Here is a 17248-nt window from a genome sequence, read left to right as displayed (position 1 = left end):
CTCCTCGAGGAGGGCTGATAATCTCAATAACTTAACACCTGACATCTCATCTTTAAAACATGGACATAACTATTCCTACTTCAGAGAGTTGTGGGAGGGATTAAATAGGTTAATACTACTGTGAAGTATTAGAATGATGCTAGGCCATATGGCAAATGGTCACAAGTTATGATCCCTCTATGACAACAGAGAAAACTTGACTTGCTCAATAAACTTGAAAACATCTAATTCAGTGAGATACTGTTATCTTTAACGTCCACCATCTATCTTTCAAATTAAAAATTTTTTTTAAATTTATTCTGTAATATTTGATAAAAACAAAGAGATGAAATATAATGTTACCAAGCAAAATAATACAATGAACATCTGTAAACCCACCACCAAATCTAAACTAAAACATTACCAATATGCCTGAATCTACTTGTGGACTCTCATTCTATCACAGGCTCCTCCAGCCCCACCCCAACTCCAGGCAAAAGGAAAATGCTATCCTGAATGGCATGCACGTTGAGAAAACATCTGCCCAATATCTAAGTCTGAATAATAGTCTGTCATTCAGTCACGTGAAAATAGCGGCAATTAAAAAAAAATTCTCGGATAGTTAACAAGTAGTGTTCTATTAATTACAGTGTTATATCAGCGTACAATATAGTGATTCAACAACTGTATACACTAGTTAGTGCTCATCAAGGTAAGTGTGCTCTTAGTCCCTTTCACCTATTTGACCCATTCCCCTGCCATCACTTCCTTTCTGGTAACCATCAGTTTGTTGTCTAAGTTAAGTCTGTTTTCCGGTTTGTCTCTTTTTTCCTTAAAAAGAGTCTCAATTTATAAAGCGTCTAATTTAGCTAGTAACTTAATCACCACAGGCGATCTTCCTCCAGACACATTTTCAAAGGTTGGATTTGTCCTGTTGCATTAAGGACATAGCAATTTTTTTCCCCAACAGTGAGTGAGCTAGTGGCAAATATACGGACTACTAGTACACTTTGGTGCCACTGTGTTGATTTGTGCTAAGACACCAGAACTTTTCCCATCATTGCTTTTGTACTACTTTTGCAGTACAAATGTCAAAAGAGTAAAAACGGCAAATAACATCTTTACAACTTTTTTCCAGCTATAGAGATATAAGTGATCTATAACCTGTTTTTTTTTTTTTTTTAAGTTTATTTATTTATCCAGAGAGTGAGAGGAAAGGAGGGGCAGAGAGGGAGGGAGGGAATCCAGTGCAGGTTCCAGGCTGACAGCTCAGATCTCAAGAACGAGGAGATCATGACTGGAGCTGAAATCAAGAGTCAAATGCTTGACCGAAGGAGCAACGAATGCATGCGCGTGCACGCACTCGCTCTATCTACCATCTACCTACCTACCTACCTACCTAAGTAGGCTTCATGCACAGCACAGACCTTAACATGAAGCTTGAACTCGTGACCCTGAGATCAAGAATTGGATGCTTAACTGACTGAGTCACCCAGGCACCCCAACAGAATACTAGGCAGCCTTTATTTTTCTCTTAGCAACCTTAAAGTATATAATACAGTGCTGTTAACTATAGTCACAAGCTATACATTAGATCCCTAGCACTTATTCACCTTACAACCAAATTTTGTACCTGTTGACCACCTTCATCCATTTCCCCAACCCCACCCCTGGCAACCACCAATCTACTGTTTCTAGGAGTTTGGTCTTTTCAGATTCTACATGTACATGTATTTGTATTTGTCTTTCTTTGCCGCTTAGCTCGTTATTTAATTATTTATTTTCATAATAGCCATCGTAACAGGTGTGAGGTGGTATCTCACTGTGGTTTTGATTTGCATTTCCCCGATGATTGGTGATGTTAAGCACTTTTTTCATGTACCTGTTGGCGATTCTATGTCTGCTCTGGAAAAACGTCTATTCAGGTCCTTTGCCCATTTTTAATTGGAGTACTTGGGGTTTTTTTGTTGTTGTTGTTGTTACTGAGTTGTATGGGCTCCTTATATATTTTGGATACTAACTCCTTATCAGATACATGGTTTGCAAATATTTTCTCCCATCTTATAGGTTGCCTTTTCATTTTGGTTCAAGCTTTCTTGTTTGATGTAGTCCCACTTGTTTATTTCTGCTTTTGTTGTGTTTTTGGTGTCATATCCAAAAAATCATTGCCAAGAACCAAGGTCTTATTTCCCATGTTTTCTTCTAGGAATTTTATAGTTTCAGTTTCTACCAATTAAGTCTTTGATCCATTTTGAATCGGCAGATAACATTTTATTTTTTTTTCGATATATGAAGTTTATTGTCAAATTGGTTTCCATACAACACCCAGTGCTCATCCCAAAAGGTGCCCTCCTCAATACCCATCACTCACCCTCCCCTCCCTCCCACCCCCCATCAACCCTCAGTTTGTTCTCAGTTTTTAAGAGTCTCTTATGCTTTGGCTCTCTTCCACTCTAACCTCTTTTTTTTTTTTTTTTCCTTCCCCTCCCATGGGTTTCTGTTAGTTTCTCAGGCTCCACATAAGAGTGAAACCATATGGTATCTGTCTTTCTCTGTATGGCTTATTTCACTTAACATAACACTCTCGAGTTCCATCCATGTTGCTACAAAGGACCATATTTCATTCTTTCTCATTGCCACGTAGCACTCCATTGTGTATATAAACCACAATTTCTTTATCCATTCATCAGTTGATGGACATTTAGGCTCTTTCCATAATTTGGCTATTGAGAGTGCTGCTATAAACATTGGGGTACAAGTGCCCCTATGCATCAGTACTCCTGTATTCCTTGGGTAAATTCCTAGCAGTGCTATTGCTGGGTCATAGGGTAGGTCTATTTTTAATTTTTTGAGGAACCTCCACACTGTTTTCCAGAGTGGCTGCACCAATTTGCATTCCCACCAACAGTGCAAGAGGGTTCCTGTTTCTCCACATCCTCGCCAGCATCTATAGTCTCCTGATTTGTTCATTTTGGCCACTCTGACTGGCGTGAGGTGATATCTGAGTGTGGTTTTGATTTGTATTTCCCTGATGAGGAGCGATGTTGAGCATCTTTTCATGTGCCTGTTGGCCATCTGGATGTCTTCTTTAGAGAAGTGTCTATTCATGTTTTCTGCCCATTTCTTCACTGGATTATTTGTTTTTCGGGTGTGGAGTTTGGTGAGCTCTTTATAGATTTTGGATACTAACCCTTTGTCCGATATGTCATTTGCAAATATCTTTTCCCATTCCATTGGTTGCCTTTTAGTTTTGTTGGTTGTTTGCTGTGCAGAAGCTTTTTATCTTCATAAGGTCCCAGTAGTTCATTTTTGCTTTTAATTCCCTTGCCTTTGGGGATGTGTCAAGTAAGAAATTGCTACGGCTGAGGTCAGAGAGGTCTTTTCCTGCTTTCTCCTCTAGGGTTTTGATGGTTTCCTGTCTCACATTCAGGTCCTTTATCCATTTTGAGTTTATTTTTGTGGATGGTGTGAGAAAGTGGTCTAGTTTCAATCTTCTGCATGTTGCTGTCCAGTTTTCCCAGCACCATTTGTTAAAGAGACTGTCTTTTTTCCATTGGATAGTCTTTCCTGCTTTGTCAAAGATTAGTTCGCCATACGTTTGTGGGTCTAGTTCTGGGGTTTCTATTCTATTCCATTGGTCTATGTGTCTGTTTTTGTGCCAATACCATGCTGTCTTGATGATTACAGCTTTGTAATGCCTTCTGCTTTGGTCTTCTACTTCAAAATTACTTTGGCTATTCGGGGCCTTTTGTGGTTCCATATGAATTTTAGGATTGCTTGTTCTAGTTTTGAGAAGAATGCTGGTGCAATTTTGATTGGGATTGCACTGAATGTGTAGATAGCTTTGGGTAGTATTGACATTTTGACAATATTTATTCTTCCAATCCATGAGCACGGAATGTTTTTCCATTTCTTTATGTCTTCTTCAATTTCCTTCATAAGCTTTCTATAGTTTTCAGTATACAGATCTTGTACATCTTTGGTTAGATATATTCCTAGGTATTTTATGCTTCTTGGTGCAATTGTGAATGGGATCAGTTTATTTGTCTTTCTGTTGCTTCATTATTAGTGTATAAGAATGCAACTGATTTCTGTACATTGATTTTGTATCTTGCAACTTTGCTAAATTCATGTATCAGTTCTAGCAGACTTCTGGTGGAGTCTATCGGATTTTCCATGTATAATATCATGTCATCGGCAGATAACATTTTAATCTTCACTTCCCAGGTCCTCTGAAATATTGTGCAGATCACACTTTGAGAACTCTAAGGAATTAATTGCTGGGCTGTAGGCAGGTTAATGTTAAACTTGACGAACTAGTACCATGTTGCCTTCCATGTGATGCCAACATTTAAATTTTTTTTTTCATTTCATTAAGAGAAATTTTAATTTATATTTATATATTTTTTTTAATGTTTACTTAGTTTTGAGAGAGAGACAGAGCACAAGCAGGAAAGGGGCAGAGAGAGAAGGAGACACAGAATCTGCGGCAGAATCAGCTCTAGACTCTGAGCTGTCAGTGCAGAGCCCTATACAAGACCCGTGAGATCATGACCTGAACCAAAGTCAGACACTCAACCGAGCCACCCAGGCGCCACTTTATTTTTCAATATAATTTATTGTCAAGTTGGCTAACATACAGTGCTCTTGGTTTTGGGGGTAGACTCCCATGATTCATCACTTACATACAACAACACCCAGTGCTTGTCCCAACAAGTGCCCTCAATACCCATCACTCATTTTCTCCTCTCCCCTACCCGCCCCCGCATCAACCCTCAGTTTTTCTCTGTATTTAAGAGTCTCTCATGGTTGGCCTCCCTCTCTGTTTGAAACTATTTTTTCCCTTCCCCTCCCCCGATGGTCTTCTGTTAAGTTTCTCCAGTTCCACATGAGTGAAAACATGTATCTTTTTCTGACTGACTTCTTTCACTTAGCATAAACTTAGCATGGAACTCCAGTTCCAAATATGTTGCAAATGGCAGGATTTCATTCTTTCTCACTGCCAAGCAGTATTGCATTGTATATATAAACCACATCTTTATGTGATGTCAATTTATACTATCCTAGCAATACACAACAGGCTTCTGTTGATATATACCTTATTACCTGGAATTTTCACTTTTGCCAATCTACTCTGTATAGTAAGGTCTTTCACTGAGATAAGGATTTGCATATCCCAGATTACTAATGAGGTAAGATTTCATGTTTATTAGCTATGTTTCTCCTTCTGTAAAAAATCCATTTGTGTATTTTGAATATTTTTCTATTGAATTATTAGCCCCTTTCCTATTAATTTGTAGCTCTTTAGATATTCTAGTTGTTAATCACTTGTTGGTTATGTGTGTTACATATATCTTCCAGCAGGGCACCTGGGTGGCTCAGTCAGTTAGGCGTCCGACTCTTGGTTTTAGCTCAAGTCCTGATCTCAGCGGTTCACGAGTTCAAGTCCTGAATCAGGCTCTGCGCTGACAGTGTGGAGCCTGGTTGGGATTCTGTCTCCCTCTCTCTCTGTCCCTCCCCACTTGTTTTCTCTTTCAAAATGACAAACAAACAAATAGAGTGTCTTCAAATATCTTCCAGCAGTTTGAAGCTTTTTAGTTTTTTTGATTTTCACCTTATGGAGTTAACAAGAAGTTTTTCATTATAATGTAGTTAAAAATGTTCTTTTATTCTTAGCTTTTTGTTATTTAATAAATCCTTTAATGCTCCCAAAGTCAGAAAGATAGCTTCTTATGTCTTCAAGAGATTTTATTTATTTGGTATTATTTTTATTTTTCCAATTTATTTATTTTTGAGACACGGAGAGACAGAGCATAAGTGGGGGAGGGGCAGAGAGAGAGGAAGACCCAGAATCCAAAGCAGGCTCCCAAAGAGTCCAACGCAGGGCTAGAACCCACAAACCGCTGAGATCATGACCTGAGCTCAAGGTGGAACGCTCAAATGACAGAGCCACCCAGGCGCCTGCCTCTATGTCTTCTAGAGCTTTTGAAGTTTGCCTTTTACATGCAAATGTTTTATCTATGAATTTAACTATGTCTATATATGAAATAGGGATTCAATTTCATTTTTTTCCATGTGGAAAATCAACTGTCCTAGCACGGTTTATTTACTATGCCACTCCTATCGTCAAGAAAATCACCCTCTGTGACCAAGTTTAGTGTTAGAATCTCTACTATTGGTCAATTTCTATCTTGCTTCAATCCCATTTTTTTAAACAGATTTTTTTTTTTTAACGTTTATTTATTTTTGAGACAGAGAGAGACAGAGCATGAACGGGGGAGGGGCAGAGAGAGAGGGAGACACAGAATCGGAAGCAGGCTCCAGGCTCTGAGCCATCAGCCCAGAGCCCGACGCGGGGCTCGAACCACAGAGCACGAGATCGTGACCTGAGCTGAAGTCGGACGCTTAACCAACCGAGCCACCCAGGCGCCCCTAAACAGATTTTTAAAAATTAAAGTTTATTTATTTATTTTGAGAGAGAGCATGAGCAGAGAAAGGGCAGAGAGGGAGAGAGAATCCCAAGCAGGCTCCACACTGTCAGTGCAGAGCCAGACGCAGGGCTTGAACTCACGAACCACGAGATCATGACCTGAGCTGAAATCAAGAGTCGGACGCTTGACTGAGCCACCCAGGAGGCCCTTAACAGATTTTATTTTATTTATTTATTTAAACATTTATTTATTTTTGAGAGAGGGAGACAGAGTGTGAGTGGGGTCAGGGCAGAGACAGAGGGAGACACAGAATCCGAAGCAGGCTCCAGGCTCTGAGCTGTCAGCACAGAGCCTGATGTGGGGCTTGAACTCATGAACCATGAGATCATGACCTGAGCTGAAGTCAGACACTTAACCAACGGAGCCACCCAGCCGCCCCAACAGATTTTATTTTAAAGTAATCTCTAGACCAACATGGAGATCGAGCTTAACCCTGAGATCAAGAGTCGCATGCTCTATCCCTCCAATATCCCAGTTTTTAAATAAAATTTTAACAAATCTCTTCATTTGGTAGAGCTGGTCCTCCAATCATAAACCTTGAGAAGTGGGCTGGCTCTTTTTTGAGTTTCAGAAAATCTGTATCAGCTTGCCAAACCTTAAACAAATGCTATTGGGATTTAAATCAGAATTACTGTTACCAGTATTGAAATTCCATATTCACGAAATGAGGTCATGTGGGTCTTTCCCTCACCCTCCCTTTTTTGGTTTGATTTCCTTTTTTATTACTATTATGTTTTTTTAAATGTTAATTTATTTTTGAGAGAGACAGAGCGTGAGTTGGGGAAGGGCAGAGAGAGAGGGAGACACAGAATCTGAAACAGGCTCCAGGCTCTGAGCTGTCTGCACAGAGCCTGACATGAGGCTCAAACCCATGAACATGAGATCATGACCTGAGCCGAAGTCGGATGCTTAAACGACTGAGCCACCCAGGAGTCCTTAGTTTGTTTTCGTTAATGCTACTCAATAGATTTAAAATTTTCTTCACAAATGGTGCGCCTGGGTGGCTCAGTTGCATCAGTTAAGCGTCCAACTTCAGCTCAGGTCATGATCTCATGGTTTGTGAGTTTGAGCCCCACTCTTAAATATTATCCAATCATTTTTCTGCATCTACTGAGATGATATATGGTTTTTCTCTTTAAAAGGCATAATGAATGAACTGAACTAAGATTCTCTCTTTTTTTTTTTTTTAAGGTTTTTAAATTTTTTTTTTTCTTTTTGAGAGAGAGAAAGGGGGAAGGGACAGAAACAGTGGAAGTGAGGGAATCCCAAGCAGGCTCCACACTCATTGTGGAGCCCTACATGGGGGTCGATCTCATGAACCGTGAAATCATGACCTGAGCCAAAATCAAGAGCTGGATGCTTAACTGACTGAGCCACCCAGGTGCCCCAAACTATAGATTTCCTTTCCTTTTGAGAGAGAGAGAGAAAAAGAACTAGTGGGGGAGGGGAGAGAAAGAGGGAGAGGTAGAGAATCCCAAGCAAGCTCTGCATTGTCAGTGCAAAGCCTGATGCAGGGCTTGAACCCATAAACCTGAGATCATGACCTGAACTGAAGTCAGGCACTTAATAGATTGAGCCACCCAGGTGCCCCAGACTACAGACTACCCATGATAAGCCCCACTTGGTCAGGATAAATTATACCTTTTATATACTGCTGTTTATGTTTTAATATTATTTAGAATTTTTGTATCCTTATTCATGAGTGACAAAAGAAAAGTACAGGATCTTCTCATATTATTCTTTGGTGTAATTATCAAAAGAAGTATCCCCTCTTTTCCTGTTTTCTGGAAGTAAGAAGAGTTAAATAACTTACTTATTAAAAATTTGGCAAAACTCCTACAGCAATTTCTTACTCGACACATCTCTGGAGGCAAGGGAAACAAAAGCAACAATGAACTATTGGGACCTCATCAAAAGAAAAAGCTTTGGGGCGCCTGGGTGGCGCAGTCGGTTAAGCGTCCGACTTCAGCCAGGTCACAATCTCGCGGTCCGTGAGTTCGAGCCCCGCGTCGGGCTCTGGGCTGATGGCTCAGAGCCTGGAGCCTGTTTCCGATTCTGTGTCTCCCTCTCTCTCTGCCCCTCCCCCTGTTCATGCTCTGTCTCTCTCTGTCCCCAAAAATAAATAAATGTTGAAAAAAAAATTTTTTTTTTAAAAAAAGAAAAAGCTTCTGCACAGTGAAGGGAACAATCAGCAAAACTAAAAGGCAACCGACAGAATGGGAGAAGATATTTGCAAATGACATATCAGATAAAGGGTTAGTATCCAAAATCTATAAAGAACTTATCAAACTCAAAAAACAAACAATCCAGTGAAGAAATGGGCAAAAGACATGAATAGACACTTCTTCAAAGAAGACATCTAGATGGCCAACCGACACATGAAAAACTGCTTCACTCATCATCAGGGAAATACAAATCAAAACCACAATGAGATACGACCTCACGCCTGTCAGAATGGCTAACATGAACAAGTGAGGCAACAACAGATGTTGGCGAGGATGTGGAGAAAAAGGATCTCTTGCATCGCTGGTGGGGATGCAAACTGGTGCAGCCACTCTGGAAACAGTATGGAGGTTCCTCAAAAAATTAAAAACGGAACTACCCTACGACCCAGCAACCGCACTACTAGGCATTTATCCAAGGGATACAGGTATGCTGTTTTGAAGGGGCACATGTACCCCAATGTTTATAGCAGTACTATCGACAATAGCCAAAGTATGGAAAGAGTCCAAATGTCCATCGATGGATGAATGGATAAAGATTTGGTGTGTGTGTGTGTGCATGTGTGTATACATATATATATATATATATATATATATATATATATACACAATGGAGTATTACTCAGCAATCAAGAAGAATGAAATCTTGCCATTTGCAACTATGTGGATGGAACTAGAGGGTATTATGCCAAGCAAAATTAGTCAGAGAAAGACAAATATATGACTTCACTCATATGAGGACTTTAAGATATAAAACAGATGAACATAAGGGAAGGGAAGCAAAACTAATACAAAAACAGGGAGGGGGACAAAACATAAGAGACTTTTAAATATGTAGAACAAACAGAGAGTTACTGGAGGGATTGTGGGAGGGGTGGATCGGCTAAATGGGTAAGGGACCTTAAGGAATCTACTCCTGAAATTATTGTTGCACTATATGCTAACTAATTTGGATGTAAATTTTAATTAATTAAAAAAAAATTGGCAAGACTCCTCTGTAAAACCACTTAGATCTGGCATTTTCGTTGTGAGAACAGTCTTTGCTGCTAATTTAATATATGTCATGATTATAAGGCTAGTCAGACATCCTATTAGAGTCACTTTTAGTAAGTTATGTTATTCTAGGAATTTGTCTTTTCAATGGTGTGCATAAAGTTGTTAATGTTCTTTTTAATTTCCTTAGTTACTTGTAGTTCTTTTTTTTCATTTCTAATATTATTTGTATCCTCTTTTATTCTTTAGAAATCTTATAAGATTTGACTAATCTTAGTCTTCTGAAAGATCCAAATTTTGCCTGTTAATCCTCTCTCTACTGTATGATTTCTTTCTCCTTACTACTTTTCTTTCTAAACTGTGTACCTAAGTCATTAATATTCAGACTTTGTATTTTGCTTATTATCTTTCTAAAAGTCTTTTTAATTTCCTTCAAAATAACATTTTCATTGTAATTCACTTCTGAATACCAAATTTCCCTTGGTTTTATTTGAACCATGAGTGTTTTTTTTAATCAGTAATGTTTGGGGACTTACTTTTCTGTTATTATTTCTTAAAAAAAATTTTTTTTTAGTATTTATTTATTTTTGACAGAGCATGAGCAGGGAAGGGGCAGAGAGAAAGAGGGAGACACAGAATCCAAAGCAGGCTCAAGGCTGTGAGCTGTCAGCACAGAGCCTGACACAGGGCTTGAACCCATGAACAGTGAGATCATGACCTGAGCATAAGTCAGATGCTTAATCGACTGAGTTACCCAGGCGCCCCTCTGTTATTTATTTCTAATATAATTAATCACACCGTGATCAGAGTCTCAAGGATTCTTTTAAATTTACTGATCTTCCTTGAGTTATGATTGGGCTATGTTCTGATAAACCCACTGTTAACATGATACTGGTTAAGTTAAAAATACATTTAATACACGTAACCTACTGAATATCATAGTTCAGCCTAGCCTACCATAAATGTGCTCAGAATACTCTTTTAGCCTGTAGTTGGCCAAGCAAAATCATCCAGCACAAAGCCTATTTTATAGTAACATATTCACTATCTCATGTAACTTACTGAATACTACACTGAAAGTGAAAAAAGGAATGGTTGTATGGGTACAGAATGATTTAAGTTTATCAATTGTGTACCCTTGTGATCACATAGCTGACTGGGAGCTGTGACTCACCGCTGCTGGCCAGGATTGGGAATGAGTATTGTACCATATGTCATCAGCCTGAGAAAAGATCAAAATTCAAAGTAATGCTTCAACTGAATGTGTTTCCGCTTTCATATCATAGTAAAGTTGAAAAACGTAAGTTGAACCATCATAAGTCAGGAACCATTGGGGCGCCTTGGTGGCTCAGTCGGTTAAGCATCCGACTTCACCTCAGGTCGTGATCTCACGGTTCACGTGTTTGAGCCCCACGCCAGGCTCAGCCTGCTTCAGATTCTGTATCTCCCTCTCTCTGCCCCTCCCCTCCTCATGCTCTGTTTCTCAAAAATAAATAAACATTAAAAAATAATAATAAGTCAGGAACCATCTATATCGAGATTTGCTTTTTCGGCTCAATATGTATACAAATTATGTAAGTGCCCCATGTGTGCTTGAGAAAAATCTGTATTCTTTAATAATTGTGCATGGCATTCTATTAACCATATGTCCATTAAATCAAGTTGTTCACCTTGTTATTCAACTCTTCTATTACTTTACTAACTTTTTTCTTGACTTATCAACAGTAAATGTATCCATTTCACCCTGTAGTTTTATTTTGCTTTATATATTTTATGACAATTTTATTAGAGGTATATACATTTAGAACAGTCTGTCTGAACACCAGTTCCTGTTGTCGTTGTTGTTTTTTAATTATTCCTTATAATTCCTTTTTGTCTTATTTTGTTAGGCATTACAAATATAGCTATCACTTCCATTCCAGCCATGGTGTAATAACAGGGATTGGATTTATCCTCCTGCTGTAAACTTGTTTCAGGTATTGGACACAAGGCACTGAAAATCTGTGATCCCCAAGAGGGTGAGCTCTAACTTATCTCCTTGGCTTTCTGCCTGGAGGCACGTTCTAGACCACTGAGCAGGAAGACGGTTACCAAAGAGCAAAGCAATCTCACTAGTTGAGGAAAAAGATCAAGGAGATTAAGACAGCTGGAAATTGTGAGGCAGAGTTCCAGAGAAGAGCAAAATACACGAAACAAAAGCCCAGGAAATGCTTGGGGTTCCCTTAAATCTGGGATAGAGACTAAGGATGTACAGGTGTGAGGTGAAGAAGCTTCATGAGTCAGGCAAAGAGCAACGGGGAAGCTGTAAACTCAACAGTTCCCAGAGCTCACACAGGGCTGGAAAGCATTTGGTGAATCAGAATGGAGATTCCTCACTGATCACTCAGGGCATACAGTGAACCCTAAAAAGGGCTATGCCTTAAGAGTAAGATCAAACTATCCCTAGAGGGGTGCCTGGCTGCCTCCATCAGAGTAGTGCGGGACTCTTGATCTTGGGGTCGTGAGTTCAAGCCCCACGATGGGTGTAGAGATTACTTAAATATATAAAACTTAGGGGGGGAAAGTCCCTAGACAAGACTACTAACAAAGCTTCCAAACAACACTTCAACTGATCAAGTGGGCAGAATGTAACAACTGCCTATAAGGCTCTACATCCTTAAAAAAAAAAAAAAAAAAAAAAAAAAAAAAAAAAAAAAAACAATAAAAATTACATCAAAAATCCAATTAAAAACTTGTAGATATGCCAAGAAGCAGAAAAACATGACACACCCACAGAAAGAAGAAAAATCAATCGAGACAGACCAAAAATGATGCCACAGTGGCTCATGCGATGTTTACCAAATGGCCTAATTTATCTGTAGCTGCATTCACAGGGGAAAAAGTGGGGGGTAAGGAAAGTTGACAAAAAACTTATGAAGAAACAAAGAGTGAAACATTTCCAAACTTGATCCTATAAACCCAAGAAATCATGATAAACCTTAAGAATGGTAAAAACAAAGAAAATCACACTAAGGGACATCATAGTCAAATTCCTGAAAACCAGTGATAACGAAAATCTTAAAAACAGCTAGAATGACTCATTACATGCAGAAGACCAAAGATAAGAATGACCTGACTTCCTGTCAGAAACTATGCAAGTCAGGGAGCCTGGGTGGCTCAGGTGGTTAAGCAACTGACTCTTGGTTTCAGCTCAGGTTCAAGCCCCACATCAGGCTCGGGCTCCATGCTGGCAGTGTATAGCCTGCTCAGGATCCTCTCTCTCCCCCTCGCTGTCTGCCCCTCCCTCCCCTACTCTCTCTCTCTTTCAAAATGAATTAACTTTAAAAAAAAAAAAAAAAAAAACTATGCAAGTCAGAAGATAATGAAATACGAAATTGTATTGAAGGAAACCTGTCAAACTAGAATTCTATACCCAATGAAAATACTTTCAAAAAATGAAAATGAAATAGGAATCAACTTCTTCAAACAACACCTGAGACTTTGTCTCTAGTAGACACTTGGGCTTGTGTCATAGTCTCACAGTTTGTGAGTTCGAGCCCCATGTCAGGCTCTATGCTGACAGCTCAGGGCCTGGAGCCTGCTTCGGATTCTGTGTCTCCCTCTCTCTCTGCCTCTACCCCACTCACACTCTGTCTCTCTCTCAACTGAAAATAAATAGAGGTGCCTGGGTGGCTCAGCTGGTTGAGAGTCTGACTTCGGCTCAGGTCACGATCTTCCAGCTCGTGGGTTTGAGCCCTGCGTCGGGCTCTGTGTTGACAGCTCGGAGCCTGGAGCCTGGGGCCTGCTTTGGATTCTGTGTCTCCCTCTCTCTCTGCCCCATCCCACTCCCATTCTGTCTCTGTCTCTCTCAAAAATAAATAAACATTAAAAAAATTTTTTTTAAAGAAATACTACATTTAAGTAGAAGGAAAATTATGCCAGATGGTAACTCGGATCTTCACAAAAGGAAGGATACTAGAAATGGTAAACATGTAAGTACATATAAAATAAAGTCTTCCCATTAAGAAACTTCTTTAAAGGTAATAAGCCAATAATGGAGATAAACAGGGAAGTATGGCCCATTTGAAGGGACAAAATAAATTGACAAGAAACTATCCCTGCTACTAGAGATAGTAGACAAAGACTTTCAAACAACTGTCTTAAATACAAAGAACTAAAAAAAAAAAAAAAAGACAAACAACTAAAGGAAATCAGGAAAGCAATGCAGAACAAAATGAGAACAACAACAAATAGAGAAAGAATCAACCAGAGGTTCTGGAGTTGAAGGGCGTCTGGTTGGCTTGGTTGAGAGGAGCATGTGACTCTTGATCTTGGGGTTGTGAGTTTGAGCCTTATGCTAGGTGTAGAGATTACTTAAATTAATTAAAAAAAAAAAAAGGCAGTTCTGGAGTTGAAAAGTAACTAAAGTTAGTTGAAAAATAACTAAAATGAAAAATTCACTAGAGGGGCTCAATAGCACATGTGAACAAACAAGAGGACCAACAAACTTGAAGACAGGAACACAAATTATGTACTCTGAGGAGAGGAAAGAGTGAAAAGTAACAGAGCCAATGGAGTCCATGGAATTCCGACAAGCATATCCAAAAAGTATTACGGGAGTCAAAGAAACAGAAAAGAAAGGGACAGAAAAAATTTAAGAAATAATAGAAAACCTCCCAAATTCAATGTAAAACATGAATCTACCCATAAAAATATTCAATGAATCCCAAGGAGGATAAATTCAGATCTACATCTAGTCACATAATCAAACTATTGAGAGCCAAAGACATAGAGAATCTTGAAAGCAGCAAGGGAGAAGTGACTCATCACATACAAGCCAATTTCCCATTAGAAACCATGAAGGCCAGAAGGCATTGGGATGACACAGTTAAAGAACTGAAAGGGGGGGAGAAAGCCAAAGAATTCTACATTTGACAGAATTGTGCTTCAAAAACAAGGGAGAAATTAAGACACTTCTAGATAAACAAAAGCTGACAGAGTGTGTTACCATGAGACTTGCTCCACAGGAAATGCTAGAGAGAGTCCTTTAAACTGAAAATGAAGTGAAATGAAAGGACACTACACAGTAACTTGAAGCCAATAAAGGTAACTATATGGGTAAATATAAAAATCAGTATTATTGGTTTGTAACTGCTTTTTATCTCCTACATGATTTAAAGAAAAGTGTATAAACTAATCACAAATTTATGTATGTTTCTGGGCATATAATGGGTACGTGTAAAGATGTACTTTGTGTGATGGCAACAACATAAAGGGGGAATTGGAGCTGTACAGAAACAGATTTTTCGAAGTTGGTACCAATTCAAACTATATAGCTATAAATTTAGAATGTTAAATGTAATCCCCATGGTAACCACACCATCTAAAAAAAATACATATACAAAATAGAAATAAAAAATAAACACGAAAGGAAATGAAAAGGGAATCAAAACCATTCACTACATAAAATTAAACTAAACACAAAAGGCAGTAATTGGAGGAAGAGGGGGACAAAAAAAGTAGAAGACCTAAAGAAAACAAAGAATAAAATGCCAGAAGTCCTTCCTTATCAGAGTAATATGTGTAAATGGATTAAACTCTTAAGTTATTATATGCTGTCTACAAAGACTTACTGCATATCCAAAGACACGAACGGGTTTAAAGTAAAAGGATGGAAAAAAATATTTCAAGCGGGGCACCTGGGTGGCTCAGTCGGTTAAGCATCCGAGTTTGGCTCAGGTCATGATCTCACAGTCTGTGAGTTTGAGTCCCGCGTTGGGCTCTGTGCTGACAGCTTGGAACCTGGAGCCTGCTTCAGGTTCTTGTGTCTCCCTTTCTCTAACCCTCCCTGTTCATGCTCTGTCTCTGTCTCAAAAATAAATAAACATTAAAAAAAATTTTTTTTAATATTTCAAGCATATGGTAGCCAAAAGAGAGCTGGAATAGCTAACCAATATCAGACAAAAAACCTTAAGTCAAAAACTCTTATGAGAGATCAAGGACGACATTATATATTGACAAAACGGTCAATTCATTAAGAAGATATAATAATTATAAAACATATATGCACCAAAACAGAGTCCCAAAATATATGAAGCAAACAAACATGGTCAGAAGTGAAGGGAAAAATAGTTCTACGATAGTTCTTGGAGACTTCCATACACCACTTTCAATAATGAACAGAATACTTAAATAGAAGATTAATAAGGAAACAGAGGACTTCAACAACATTATGAATCAGTCAGACCTAAAAAGACATAGAACACTCCACCCAACAATAGCAGAATATACCTTCTCGAGTGTACATGGTACATTCTCCAGAACAGACCATGTTAGGCCACAAAGAGTCTCAATAAATTCTCAATAAATTTGACCATATAGAATGAAGCTAGAAATTCAGAAATATGTGGAAACTAACAACACACTCTTAAATAATAAAGTTGGAAGACTCACACTTCCTGATTTTATAACTTCCTACAAAGCTACAGTAATAAGAATAGTGTGGTACTGGCATAAGGATAAACATACAGATAAATGGAATAAAATTGAGAGTGTAGAAATAAATTCATACATCTATGGCCAACCAAATAATTTTGATAAGAGTGTCAAGTCCATTCAACGGAATAAGAATACTCTCTTCAAAAAACATTACTGGGACAACTAATATCTAAAAGAATGAAGTTGGACCCCAGGCTTACACCATACACAAAAATTAACTCCAAATGGATCAACAACCTAAATATAAGCTAAGACCATAAAATACTTAGAATACATAGAAAAAAAATTTTATGGCCTTGGATTTAGCAATAGATTCTTCTACTAGGACATCAAAAGCACAAGCAACAAAAGACATTAACAAGAAAGTGAAAAGACAACTTACAGCATGGGAAAATTATTTCCAAGTCATGTATCTGATAAGGGTTTAATGCCAAGAATATACAAAGAATTTCTACAGTTCAACAACAAAAAGACAACCCAATTTAAAAATGGACAAATTGGGGCGCCTGGGTGGCGCAGTCGGTTAAGCGTCCGACTTCAGCCAGGTCACGATCTCGCGGTCCGTGAGTTCGAGCCCCGCGTCGGGCTCTGGGCTGATGGCTCAGAGCCTGGAGCCTGTTTCCGATTCTGTGTCTCCCTCTCTCTCTGCTCCTCCCCCGTTCATGCTCTGTCTCTCTCTGTCCCAAAAATAAATAAACGTTGAAAAAAAAAAATTAAAAATGGACAAATAATTTGTATACATTTCTCTAAAGAAGATACATAAATAGCTAATATGCATATGGAAAGATGCTCAACATAGTCTTAAGAGAAATGCAAATCAAAACTACAATGAAGGGTGCCTGGGTGGCTCAATAGGTTAAGCTTCCAACTTTGGCTCAGTTCATGATCTTGCAGTCCATGAGTTTGAGCTCCACGTCAGGCTCTGTGCTGACAGCTAGGAGCCTGGAGCCTGCTTCCAATTCTGTGTCTCCCTCTCTCTCTGCCCCTCCCCTGATCATGTTCTGTCTCTGTCTCAAAAATAAACAAACATTAAAAAAAAAAATACAATTAAAAAAAAAAAAACTACAGGGGTGTCTGGGTGGCTCA

The 17248-nt window shown here is 38.8% G+C and overlaps 1 protein-coding gene across 1 annotated transcript in view; it reads right to left on the bottom strand.

The window, feature by feature from the left end:
* KPNA6 (karyopherin subunit alpha 6) overlaps positions 1-17248 on the bottom strand; it is a 66139-nt gene that overhangs the window by 16296 nt on the left and 32595 nt on the right. The window lies entirely within an intron of this gene.

Source organism: Lynx canadensis, chromosome C1 (assembly GCF_007474595.2).
Source record: "Lynx canadensis isolate LIC74 chromosome C1, mLynCan4.pri.v2, whole genome shotgun sequence".
Taxonomy (NCBI): Eukaryota; Metazoa; Chordata; class Mammalia; order Carnivora; family Felidae; genus Lynx; species Lynx canadensis.
Note: the sequence above shows the minus strand (reverse complement) of the source record. Positions and strands in the feature narration are given on the sequence as shown.